Here is a 12592-nt window from a genome sequence, read left to right on the forward strand (position 1 = left end):
TTTGTACAATGGAGGCGAAATTCGACAGGAACATTTATACACTGCGATGTAATGATGATTCTTAAAATGAACCAGTGATTCGTAAGTTGAACATTTCTATCTCTCCCAATTTTTTCAATTTATATTGTGAGGATTGTCGAGGATAGCCAGAGCCGTATGGTTGGATGATTCTTAAAATGAACCAGACGTGATTCGTAAGTTGAACATTTCTATCTCTCCCAATTTTTAATTTATATCTGATTATTAGGTCTGGGTTAGGTCTGGGTTACGTTAGGTCTGGGTTAGGTTAGGTCTGGGTTAGGTCTGGGTTAGGTCTGGGTTAGGTCAATTATCGTCACAACAGAACCACCGTTCGTGCATTCCTTCTTAAAAATGTATAAATTATATAACATTGAAACAACCTTATTGAAATTATTTATTTTAATTTAGTCAGAATGTAATGCATCTGATGATACACATTCATCAATACTTTTACATTATTAATTCACTGTGATCTTTAAATGCTAATTGGTGACCAGCGATTTTTCACAAAGCATCGTCTTTTTCACGCTTCACTGGACTCCAAGGGGGGTCCCCCAAGTTGATAGAAATCGAAATGTTCAACTTACGAATCCCGGTTTGGGGCTCATTTTAAGAATCATCGCTATATTGCTGTGTATAAATATCTGCTGGTGTCGAATTAACATGCCAATCCCGGATGTTCATTTTAAGAATCATCGCTATACTGCTGTGTATAAATATCTGCTGGTGTCGAATTAACATGCCAATCCCGGATGTTCATTTTAAGAATCATCGCTATACTGCTGTGTATAAATATCTGCTGGTATTTAATTAACATGCCAATCCCGGATGTTCATTTTAAGAAACATCGCTATACTGCTGTGTACAAATATCTGCTGGTGTCGAATTAACATGCCAATCCCGGCTGTTCATTTTAAGAATCATTGCTACATTGCTGTGTACAAATATCTGCTGGTGTCGAATTAACATGCCAATCCCGGATGTTCATTTTAAGAATCATTGCTACATTGCTGTGTACAAATATCTGCTGGTGTCGAATTAACATGCCAATCCCGGATGTTCATTTTAAGAATCATTGCTACATTGCTGTGTACAAATATCTGCTGGTGTCGAATTAACATGCCGATCCCGGATGTTCATTTTAAGAATCATCGCTGTACTGCTGTGTATAAATATCTGCTGGTATTTAATTAACATGCCAATCCCGGATGTTCATTTTAAGAATCATCCCTGTACTGCTGTGTATAAATATCTGCTAGTGTCGAATTAACATGCCAATCCCGGATGTTCATTTTAAGAATCATCGCTGTACCACGATCCAAACACAAACGGCACGAACTTCCCGGACAATACGAACGTGTATAAACGTATAATCGACGCAGATTAACTTTTACCGTCGGATAACGAATAATGGACGGTAAAAGTACGCGCGCCGCGCCGCCATAGAAAAAGTTGGGCCGTTACAGCGGCGCGTATCGATCGTTTCAAATAAATTCAGGCATTTAAATGGACTACTTTCGTTTACTTCGACCGGAAACGAAAAACGTCCTGGCATCCACGGCGTTAACTCGATTAAAGTTCGCGGCGATCTCCGGGTGCCCGGGACCCCGACGATGGAAAAAAGCCATCCGCACGGCATTCGTGGAAGCAAACGTAACCGCGCATTAATGCGCACGCGAACCCGAGCTTGGCATCCAGCGTGCTCGGCGAGCCCCATTACGATCTCGCGTGGCGTAATTTTGGGACGGAAGAGGAGGAGGGAATGAGGTGGAGGGGGAGGTTTCGCGTAATTTCCCCGAGCATTTACGAGTCCCCGGGCCGTTCGAGTCACGAGACCCCCGAGGGCTCGTCGTTCTTCCTCGTTCCGTTCACCTGTGGGGATACCTTTCGGAACGGGTGGCGCCTCCACCCCCGTAAGCTATGGCCCTCGTAGCCAGCGGACGTTTACGAGCTCGAACGGACGACGCCTGCACCTAGCGAGTTCGAGTGAAGTACATACGTACCTACGTCGTTTCGCGGCTCGCGCGGACCTTCGCGTCGCGACGCCGCGCGCCTCTTTTTTCGCGCCGTCTCACGGCGGGCGATTTAAACGATCTGGTTGGACAAATTTTTTAAGAAACGTGTCCATAAATGTTTTGTCACCATTTGCTTTTTATACATATTAGAGGTTTTCTATATAATAACCATAATCATGAATTTTTTGTCACTATTTGCTTTTTCTACATTTTTATGGTTTTTTCAACGATAATATAAACGTATCGTAATATAATAATAATAATCATGAATTTTTTGTCACTATTTGATTTTTACACATATTTATGGGTTTTTAAACGATAATATAAACGCATCGTAATATAATAATAATAATAATAGTAATAATCATGAGTTTATTGTCACTATTTGCTTTTCATACATGTTTATGGCTTTTTAAGCTATAATACATACACATCGTAATATAATAATAATAATCATGAATTTTTTGTCATTAACAAAATTCGTAAATATTTCCTTCAACCACAAAACATTAAAAAACACATTAGTTACGAAACAATGGAATATTTTTTATTTATATCTTACAATACAATACGAGAAAATAAAAATTGACTTTGAAACAGCGTCGAGTGCTCAACTTCGAACATGTATCACGATCATTATGCTTCGTAAAATCAATTTGTAGGTGCATTTTCTATCGTTCCAAACCTTTTCCAATGCATTGCAAAATTTAAGGATTTTCTGACCGTCACTAGACATGACTTTCGTTCAGCTAGATTGGCGATTCGTCACGTTGCTTGTCCTACGTCACACGTCATATCTCACGAACGCGTCGCAATATTTTCCACCGCGATTTTCCTCCAACTAATGCACCCTGTATACAAGACGTGACTTTCGAAAGTGCGCTAGGAGTTATTCCCCCTGGTGGACCCGAACGCGGGGAAATAAACACCGGCGGCCAACCGAGAAGATTTATCGTCAATTTCGAGGCATTCTCTCGACCCTCTGAGTTTTATAGCGACCCACCATGCACCCAGGGAAGATCGTTCGTGTTACTTAAGGAGGTTCGATAGATCTCTTTAGGGGGGCGGTGAGAGGGGAGAACCTTGTACACAGGAGCTTTCCTTAACCCCCGTGCGATGTTCAAATAATTGCTACATTGCAGCGAGCCAGAAGCTCCCAGAAATTGGCCAAAATTCAATAAGCGAGAGAATTCGCGTATGTTATCCGCAGATGTCAATTACATCATGTTTCTTGAGGCGCTGATTTCAAGTATGGCCGAACGAGCGTGGAGAAAGTGCCCCTAAACCAAATTCTGTTTTAAACGTATCGATAGATAGGCCCTACAATAAAAGTTTTTTCACTACCTCTACCATTGGAGCAATTACACAGCAAAAAGTAGTCAGTTTCTGAATTTTTCAGAATTTTTCGTTGCAAAATGGAATTTTAAACAACTAAAAAAGTTTATAAATTGTTATAAGTGATCATGTTTATATTTTTACAGTTTTTTGGTTTTGGTATGGTTATCAGTGTGTAATTTTTTTAGATTTTTCGAAGTGATTTAGATATACATATTTGTTTAGATTATTATTTGAAATATTCGGTAAGCCATTTTTATATTATTATACAGTTTTAGCAAATTGTTATAATTATTCAGATTTTTTCAAAGTGGTCACTCGATAACTTCAATGTAAAATAGGCATTTTTGAAGTTTTAGTTGTTTAAAATTCCGTTTTGCTACCAAAAATTTTACAAAAAAATATGTACACCTTTGGATAGAATGGCTATGATTTTTGTCATAATTTTTTATTCTATACAACGAAAGAAATGGAGTTTAAAGTGTAGATTATGGTTTGCCCTGTAACTACCCTTGCAGTAGGGGTTGTATTTGGTTTTGGAGACACTTTTACCATACTTATTCGGTTATAATTCCCTTTGAACTCGAAATACGAAATGACAGATCCAGTATGACAGACTGAAATTGCAAAATCGATAAGAAAAATAAAGGATTCGTACAAGTAATTGTTATATTGCCTCCAAGAATGACTTCAAAGTTGTAAAATTTTAAATAATGGACCCAATATAGCAGATTAAAACAATTTCATAACGATTTCTTCTGTTTTTTGAACGACTTGGATTTTAAACTCAATCAGATCCCAAATTCAAAGTATCAATTTTATAAATGTGAATGGAGTATGTTTAACAAAAGAATGCCAATTGTTATCATTTAAATGAATTGCATTGAGTGTATGTACTCATGCTTTGACTTTCGAATTTTGAAATTCTAAAATATATGAAAAATACAGAGTAAAAAAAATATTTTAAAGGCAAAAGTATCTTATTAAAATTTCATGATAGAGTCGAGTAAATCATACGTTTAAAATTAAACTTTCTGAAGGGAGGAAGAATCGTAAGAACCATTTCTGTGTTGTTTTGTCAATTCTGAAATATTCTAAGCAGCTGTAACAACTATAAAACCAAATATAAAATATAAAAATAATAAATATAAATATAAATATAAAAATTTATAAAAATATTTGCTTTTGCTATTCTATGACTCCAATGTATTCAATCATAGCTCCTCTCATTATCAGCACAGAAAAATTCCACAATAATCCAAAAACTGAAAACAAAAGCTATCGAACGACATATAATATACAAACGTTAGATAAATAAATTCCATTCAATGAACTTACATGACCAGCCCAATACTTAAATGTGTCTTAAATCTCTATTCGTAATAAATAATGTATTACAAATATGAAACATTCACATAATACCTACAAATAGTAACACATTTGCTTACATATTTGATAATAAACATTTGTAGTAGATCTCAATAGCGTAGACTGTACATTCCGAATTATTTTAAAAGTAATGCTGTTAATTGTTAGAAAAATGATAATGGAACTCGCAAAAGTGGGGGATTGAAGGAGGTTTTGCGTATGCTTATTTGAGTTTGTTCTTTTTATGCTTATTACTTATTATGTATCCGTATTATGTGTGATAACTAAATATATATCGAGTTATGTGTGCAAGTGGAATTATTCAAAACCCCAACATTAATTAATGATTGAAAGGGAAGTAATACATACGTACAAATATATCATAGAATATTGCAAAACTGTCGACATGCAAGGAGAAATTGTGGGAATGATTACATTGCTGAATTGCTGGTGGAAGATACAATCTACGCTATCGTTAATCTAAACAACGAGGAAGGATTAATTAGACGTAAGATAACGTTAATTAAACGGACACAGATTGTGTTTATCCCAGCGCTGGCGTAAAATATTACGTGTCAAGCGTTCTATTCGACACTTTGAGCCTTTGTGTCACGTTTTTAATTCGTGCATCGAGAAAGCAGAGATTCGGTATATAGAAGGCACTTTGAATGTACTTTGCGTCACGTTTTTAATTCGTGCATCGAGAAAGCAGAGATTCGGTATATAGAATTTGCACTGCACCGAAACGTGTCTGTTTATGTCAAACACGTGGTGTTCTACATTATTCCGTCAGCCTTCAAACAACAATGGAGGCCATAAACCAGGGCGCGGGAGTCGGAGACTGCACCAGATGTCGAAACGCTCCGGGTCCAATTTTCCTGCGGCCCTCTGTACCATGAGTCTACCACCCTGTGCACACGTCGTGGAGGGTGGAAAATTCTTACCAGGGGCGGGGAGATTTTGCTCGCGAATTACGAATAAAATTTTAAACGGTCATTCGTAAACTTCGATTTACGTTTTATTCTTAAATTCGATCGTAAATTTTGTAGGATTTTTGCAAAATCCGTCGCTCCTTCGAACGTTCCCCCCCCCCGATTGAGCAATTAAATTAAATTGACGATTTGATAATGCATCTTTTGAGAGCAATTTCATCGGTCGTTTGTTAGAAATTATATTATTTGGCAATTTATAAATGTATCTTTTGAGAGCAATTTCATCGGTCGTTTGTTAGAAATTATTTATATAATAAATTGGTTACAAATGAAAATAAATGCATTAAAGTGTAAGAGTAAGTGTATGAATAAGCATAAACGAAATTTCGTGTCGATTACTTGGTCCCTCGCTTCCATGGTGCTCAGAATGTTAGTGATTTAGAAAATTAAAAATTATTAAACGAGGTTCAGAAGAGTTTAAATACACTTTCTCGCGTTTAATAGTCGCGAAAAATAATAAATTAGAAGAGAATCGATATGATACGATATTTCACTATTTCTGTGAATCTAGGAAGCAAGTGAAAACTTTTCTCAACGTCGAAGAAAAGCAATATGGCTGCAAGCTTACCGTTCATCTTCTTCCACGCGACAGAGTTCCTTTTTCGATCGCTTCACTCATTCGGAGCTTTAAGCAGATTTATGGCGAAATAAATATCGAGTATTGAGCGAGTAATGCCTGCGGAACAGTGAAACTATCTTTGGAGATTAATCTAGATATTGGTATCGTTCTTTTTTTAATAAAAACATGTACTCGTTGTTTCTATAAAACTGCAATTTTTCAGATGTTTCAGTATTTACGTAAATTTACAAGAATACTTCTGTAACATCAGAGTTAATGTTAGAGTCATTGTAAATCAACCCACGATCCTAATCATTTTCGAGAAAAAAATTCAGGAAATGGACAAATTTTTCGGCGAAAAAGAAAATTTCAAATCGTTCTGAAAAAATTATTTTTAGTTACGGGGGTCGAGTACAATCATTTTTCGTGAATAAACATACTCTTGAAATCCTAACCATTTTCGAGAAAAAAATTCAGTAAATGGACAAATTTTGCGGCGAAAAAGAGAATTTCAAATCGTTCTGAAAAAATTATTTTTAGTTGCGGTGGTCGAGTACGATCATTTTTCGTGGATAGACATACTCTTGAAATCCTAACCATTTTCGAGATAAAAATTTAGTAACTGGTGAAATTTTTCGTCGAAATAAAAAAATTTCAAATCATTGTAAAAAAATTATTTTCAGTCGCGGGGGTCAATTATAATCATTTTTCGTGAATAGACATACTCTTTAAATCCTAACCATTTTCGAGAAAAAAATTCAGTAAATGGACAAATTTTTCGGCGAAAAAGAAAATTTCAAATCATTGTAAAAAAATTATTTTCAGTTGCGAGGGTCAATTATAATCATTTTTCGTGAATAGACATATCCCCGAAATCCTTCCCATTTTCGAGAAAAAAATTCCAACAGATGGACAAATTTTTCAACAAAATTAAAAAATTTCAAATCGTTCTGAAAAAATTATTTTTGGTTCCGAGGATCAATTACAATAATTTTTGGTGAATAGACATACCCTCGAAATCCTACCTATTTTCGAGAAAAAAATTCCTTACCGAAAATCTAATTTCAAACCGGAAATGTCGCTCCAAAATTTCGCGCGTATTTTGCAATTTTTCAGATGTTCCGGTATTTACGTAATTTTGCAAGAATACTTCTGTAACATCAGAGTTAATTTTAGAGTCATTGTTGATTCCTGGTACGTCTATCTTTGTAAGTACAGTAATCCTCCGTTTAATGGCGAAAAGTAGGGCCCGTCAGATGCCATGAATGGAGAGTAGGAACAGAATTCTGTTTCAAGGTTATCGAGACCTATTCACGCGTGAAGTATCCGACGAGGAAAGTGAATGGAGTACAATGAGAATAGACAAAATGGAGTAATGGAAAGAGAATGGCTAAAATATTGCAGACACCATCCATATATCGACGTGGCAACCATAAACATAATATATATTCTTTTAATTAATGAATTGATGAGGTTTTCCTAACGAAAATAAGACTCAAAGTGATCTTATCTATAATATTTTTAATCGCATTATATACCTGGGAGTTTCACAGGAAAGCTTGGAAAATTCAGCGCGTATTACAGTAATCAAAAGAACTGATATAAAACGTAACGAATGTCTAGATAAATAGCAAGTAATTAATTGCAAATAATTGAGTAGTATCAATTACTCTCTCCCTCCTCGTTTAAATGAAAATTATTAAAATAAATACTAAAAGCAGTAACTCTGGAACACGAGCCAAGATAAATAAAACGCCGTTCGAATGGACTGATTTCTCGCGCCGAAGAAAAAAGAAGATGGCGACGTTGCAGAACTTTCCCCTATTAGGTGAGAACGTATCAAATTTTCTCGTCGTTAATGGCCAAACTTCTAAGGGGAACGGTTTTACTCGATTTTTCTTCTGAAAATTAAATGGCACGATTCTAAATTTGTACTAAATGACAATTTATAACACAAAATGGTGGTATTATGATACTTTTGTCTTAGTTATATCTCATTACATATAACGATTTGAAATATGGAAACTCATTCCCTGGAAATCATGATTGTTAAGTTGCACAATTATTGCAGCAAACAATAAATAAATTTTTTAATAAATAAATAAACAAAATACATTTTTAAATCAAAATGAAATCTTAATATAAAATTTTCAATATTTTAAATCTTAGTGAAAGAAAAATTTTAAATTTGTGAAAGTCACCATGGAAACAGGGGTACAATATTGTAAGGATGTCAAGGATGGTCACAGGCGTATATTCGGACACTTTCCGGGGTTGCTATGTTCATCTTTTGTACAATGCGATATAATGATGATTCTTAAAATGAAGCATTGGTGATTCGTAAGTTGAACATTTCTATCTCTCCCAATTTTCAATTTATATTGTAAAGATTGTCGAGGATAGTCAGAGGCGTATGGTCGGATGATTCTTAAAATGAACCAGCCGTGATTCGTAAGTTGAACATTTCTATCTTTCCCAATTTTCAATTTATATTGTAAGGATTGTCGAGGATAGTCAGAGCCGTATGGTCGGATGATTCTTAAAATGAAGCATTGGTGATTCGTAAGTTGAACATTTCTATCTCTCCCAATTTTCAATTTATATTGTAAAGATTGTCGAGGATAGTCAGAGGCGTATGGTCGGATGATTCTTAAAATGAACCAGCCGTGATTCGTAAGTTGAACATTTCTATCTCTCCCAATTTTCAATTTATATTGTAAAGATTGTCGAGGATAGTCAGAGGCGTATGGTCGGATGATTCTTAAAATGAACCAGACGTGATTCGTAAGTTGAACATTTCTATCTCGCCCAATTTTCAATTTATATTGTAAGGATTGTCGAGGATGGTCAAAGACGTATGGTCGGATTCAAACACGTGGATAATAAACGTAACTATGTAAACTATATTATTTAATATTACTATAACTATTTAACATAAAGAACATAAAAAAGCATAAAAAACGAGCGTAAAAACCATAAATGACTACTCTCGACCGAATTCCTATCTAAACCTAAATATTTTGCTCATCGATGCCAACGATCCTAAACACTTCTATCGACGCCAATGATAATAGTTCCCCGGGCCACACATGCATATACACTTCTTAAAACATATAGAATTGTGTTCGATTTTTTCTTTTTTAATTTTGGAACTTAGGAATGCTTAGAAGGTCAAGAACTACGATCAAATTGATCGATAATCACTGTCTATATCCTATCGGCTACAGTTGATAACGCAGAAAGACTCTGCGTCTTCCGCCGGGGGTAAAATTGAGTCAATACGCGAGGGAATACTGTGGGCGAAACATTGAAGCGACGATTTTCGGGAAATTCCATGCGTAGCCCCTTGAAACGTGCCGCGATAATCCGTAATCCCGCGAAACGAGTTCGTCCAGTCTGGTTTTCTCCACTTCCTTCCTCCCGCGCCGCTCCCCTCGCGCTCTTTTGCCCCCGGAGTTCCTGTTTCGCGCCGCCCGCGGGGCCCGCCACAGTCACCGGCTAATCCGTGGATTAACGCGCGACACTATAGGAATTTATAGCGCGGAAAGACAGGAGAGATGGTAATCGGGCGCAGTGAAACGCGGTAAAGTGTGCGAAATTCCCGCGGCAGGAGACATCCGCGCGGGCGCTGCGTATATTTTCTGCCCGTGTCCGCCGCCCCCGGCGCGACCGCGTTACTTATGGCGCGGAAGGGACACTTCGCATCCAGGTCGCTTTCTTGGCTAGCCTGAACGTGCCCGGGACGTAGGACTCCTTGGCGGAACTTTGTTTGCGTGGAATAACTTCACTTGTTGCGAGCCGTCGCGACGCTTTTACCCCAGATGCACACCACCGGTGCGTCACCGTCGCGTTTCTACAATTCTCCTTGATGTTCAGGATCGGTACAGCGTATGAGTTTATTCTACGGACGTGACTTCGCTATTTTTGACGATTAGAAAGAATTTCGAGACATTTTTATTTGGCAAACTACGTTATGGTCATTTTAGAAATCTCCAAACTCTATGTGGGACTTGCAATCCTTGGAGCTCTTCCTTGACTCAATAGCTGCGGAACACCGGGGAATTTTTGTTTGTTTGTGGAGAAAATCTTCTGGAGACTCCCTCCCACTTCTTTGGGGAGAGGTGGGAGGGGTGTGTGGGATTCCCCGTACCCATGGAATGGGAAAACCCCACGGTGACCCTTCTGCACGATTTGGGAGGATACTGGGAGTCGCTCGCAGCAAACTTCCGGTATCCTCCTCGAACACCGGGGACTTGAGGTGCCAACGGCGTCTTTCCCCAATTCTTAGTAAAAATGTAGTGTTCTGGCTCATCCTCGCATGATCTACACTAGCAGGGTGGGTGGGAATGTTGAAAAATGTTAGAAACCGCCCTAACAAGGTGACGACGTTGAGGATTGGCTTGACCAATCCTTCCTTCGATGAGCAGTGTTCGTCGTTGTCACCTTGGTAGGTGCAACCGAGGTTAGGTCTGGGTTAGGTCATTGGTAAAATAGGAAGGTAGGTCAGATTAATTTGGAGAGAGTTGCATTTCATAGTTAGTCACAAGTAGACTGCGGATGTTTATGCATGTATGGGAAATTTTAATCCTCAAAAAACTACAGAATGCATTTAATATGCTTGACCAATCCTTCCTTCGGTGAGCAGTGTTCGTCGTTGTCACCTTGGTAGGTGCAACCGAGGTTAGGTCTGGGTTTAGGTCATTGGTAAAATAGGAAGGTAGGGCAGATTAATTTGGAGAGAGTTGCATTTCATAGTTAGTCACAAGTAGACTGCGGATGTTTATGCATGTATGGGAAATTTTAATCCCCAAAAAACTACAGAATGCATTTAATATGCTTGACCAATCCTTCCTTCGGTGAGCAGTGTTCGTCGTTGTCACCTTGGTAGGTGCAACCGAGGTTAGGTCTGGGTTAGGTCATTGGTAAAATAGGAAGGTAGGGCAGATTAATTTGGGGATAGTTGCATTTCATAGTTAGTAGACTTATGGGAAATTTTAATCCTCAAAAAACTACAGAATGCATTTAATATGCAAAAATATATTGCCTGGGCCAACACAGGACCCAGCCTTGTACCCCTTGACGAACTTTGCTGCGTTACAAAATTACAAAAATAGCATGTTTTTGACTTGAAACGCAACAAGACTATTCGATGGATCGTTTTAATATTTGGAGCGAATGCTCGTTAACACTAGATTGCCCAAGGAAGTCATTTTGACTGCTTTTTAATTTCAATTAGAAAAACAATTATGTATATAATGACACAATTTCTTAGAATTTTGTGACTTTTTGCACAACATATAAATGCGTTTATTAATAATTGTAGGTACCTCCCCCCTCCTTCATTTCCGGTATATATATATGTGTTATACCTATATCGCCCAAAAGCAGTCATTTTGACTGCTTGGGAAATTTTAAATAATCAAATGACTCTTATTATTGAATTGAGTAAATTTCTTATATGACCAGTTCGACTCTGTATTGAAATAACAGTTTTCATTTTTTTTCGATTACCAACACATGATAACATACAAGTACATGATAAATTGTCGATTTGGGCGTACCTAACCCAGACCTAACCCAGACCTAACCTAGACATAACTCAGACCTAACCCAGACCCTAGATCTGGGTTAGGTCTGGATTAGATCTGAATTAGATCTGGGTTAGGTCTGGTTTAGGTCTGGGTTAGGTCTGGGTTAGGTCTGGATTAGTTAATAATCCAAATTATCTTAACCCTTTGCACTCCTATGTCGAGTGTGATTCTACATCAATTTTGATCTCAGGAGCACCTTCGTCAAGTCTCACTCGACATTCTTTCAAGTCCAAACCAAACAGATATCATACACTTGGAAATTACAAAATACAACAACAGTGTAAATAAAACACTTATTTTAACAGGTGAATTTCAAATAAAACACTTAAAAGCATTGTTCGTCAAGTCCCATTCGACATTTTTTCGAGTCCAAACCAAATCATACACTTGGAAATTACAAAATACAACAACAGTGTAAATGAGACCTAACCCAGACCTAACCCAGACCTAACCCAGATCTAATCCAGATCTAATCCAGACCTAACCCAGATCTAATCCAGATCTAACCCAGACCTAACCCAGATCTAATCCAGACCTATTGATGAATTGCAGTTTCTCAATAAGCTAAAGTAGTACTTGTTATTCGAATCTTTATGCAGTGATACTTGTTCTAACAAGTTGTTTATTTTATTTCTGCGCCCTAAATTCATAATATTAAAAATTAATTTTAAACAAATTTCTTTACACATTAGTTAGTCTTTCACAATGCAG

General features: G+C 37.3%; 1 protein-coding gene across 6 annotated transcripts in view; it reads left to right on the forward strand.

Annotated features, from left to right (window-relative positions):
- The window catches only part of LOC122399682 (plexin-A4), an 817700-nt gene that overhangs the window by 322183 nt on the left and 482925 nt on the right, over positions 1-12592 (forward strand). The gene's annotated exons all lie outside the window — the stretch shown is intronic.

The sequence above is a fragment of the Colletes gigas genome, unplaced genomic scaffold (genome assembly GCF_013123115.1).
Source record: "Colletes gigas isolate AHSC1104 unplaced genomic scaffold, ASM1312311v1 Colletes_gigas_Sc00014, whole genome shotgun sequence".
Lineage (NCBI taxonomy): Eukaryota > Metazoa > Arthropoda > Insecta > Hymenoptera > Colletidae > Colletes > Colletes gigas.